Source organism: Phyllostomus discolor, chromosome 5, assembly GCF_004126475.2.
Source record: "Phyllostomus discolor isolate MPI-MPIP mPhyDis1 chromosome 5, mPhyDis1.pri.v3, whole genome shotgun sequence".
In the NCBI taxonomy this organism is placed as follows: domain Eukaryota; kingdom Metazoa; phylum Chordata; class Mammalia; order Chiroptera; family Phyllostomidae; genus Phyllostomus; species Phyllostomus discolor.
In genome coordinates this window covers 111,038,776-111,040,376 of record NC_040907.2, presented here as the reverse complement: position 1 = coordinate 111,040,376, position 1,601 = coordinate 111,038,776, and the positions used below count along the sequence as shown (strand labels likewise).

The window sequence follows — 1,601 nt, the reverse complement described above, 5'->3', positions numbered from 1 at the left end:
AAAAGACCTCATAGCATGATGCAGGCATACTCTCTTTGAAAGGCAATTACTAAGCTGAGTGTCCTGGGTGGTTCAGGTACTGGTCAGATGGTCACTGCGAGCCTTTGAGATGGATTTGCCCTAATCCACCACAAGAGTGAAGACTCCTGCTGATCCTTCATGCTTCCTGTTCAGAGAGGCCTTCCCAACCTGCCATTCATTCCACTCCTAGGGGACTCTATCATTCTCTCTTCTGTTTGAACTAGGAGGAGAACTTGATTGAGTTAAGACTGAGTTTTTGACTTTCCATGTTACCCAGAGAGGGACCCAAATGGCATTATTCTTGGTTACCACATAACTTAAAGGGAAACTTTCATAATGTACAAAGCCCTTGATGTCTTGCAAATTAAGGAGAAGGATGTCCTCAAATTCCTTGCAGCAGGAACCCACTTAGGTGGCATCAACCTTGACTTCCAAATGGAACAGTACATCTACAATAGGAAAACTGATGGTTTCTACAACATAAATCTGAAGAGAACCTGGGAGAGGCTTCTGCTGGCAGCCTGTGCCATTGTTGCCATTGAAAACCCTGTTGGTGTCTGCGTCAGTAAGCTGTGCTGAAGGTTGCTGCTGCCACTAGAGCCACCCCTGTGCAGGCTGCTTCACTCCAGGAAACATCACTAACCAGATCCATGCAGCTTTCCAGGAACCCAGACTTCTGGTGGTTACTTCTGGTGGATCCCAGGACTGACCACCAGTATCTCACAGAGGAGTCTTGTGTTAACCTGCCTACCAATGCTCTGTGTCATACAGACTCTCCTCTGCACTGTGTGGACACTGCCATCCCTGGCAACAACAAGGTGGCTCACTCAATGGGTCTGATGTGGTAGATGCTGGCCTGAGAAGTTCTATGCATTTGTGGCACTGTCTCCTGTGAACACCCATGGGAGATTCTGCTTGATCTCTATTTCTACAGAGGTCCTGAAGAGATCGACAAGGGAGATCAGGCCACTGCTGAAAAGGCTGTGACTAAGGAGCATTACAGGGTGAGTGGATGGCTCCAGCTCCCAAATTCACTGCCGATCAGCCTGAGGTCACAGACTGGTCTGAAGGTGCAGATGTCCTCTGGCCTGTTCAGGAGTTTCCTACTAAAGATTGGAGCGCTCAGCCTGCCCCTGAAGCCTGCAGCTCCCACTGCGCAGGCCACTGAGTGGGTAGGAACAACCAGTGAGTGGTCTTCAGCTGTTCTTTCACAAAATTTTAACAGACTGGACCACAAATAAGGTTGACAGAAAATAACATTTCTAAAAAAAAAAAAAGACTGAGTTTTTAAAGTTGTTTTACAGTGGCAAGCATATCCAGACAGCCATACCAACCAAAACTATGTGCAACAAGGAAGAAGCTACTGTCAAAAAAGGAAACCAAGGAAGTCATGTCTTCTGCCTGAATAAAATAGTCAATATTTCCTTTATGCTTTCTGGATTTATTGACATGCAAAGCTGCTAAGACTATGAAAATACTTTTTAATACATTTTCAAGGACTCATGTAGTCAGCCTCCAAGATAGCCCTTATGATCCTTGTTCCTAATGTTCACACCCTCATATAATCTTCTCCATAGTGC

At 45.8% G+C, this 1,601-nt stretch overlaps 1 pseudogene; it reads left to right on the top strand.

Annotated features, from left to right (window-relative positions):
- Nucleotides 1-671: 671 nt before the first annotated feature.
- Nucleotides 672-1,262, top strand: LOC114497132 (annotated as a pseudogene).
- Nucleotides 1,263-1,601: the final 339 nt, after the last annotated feature.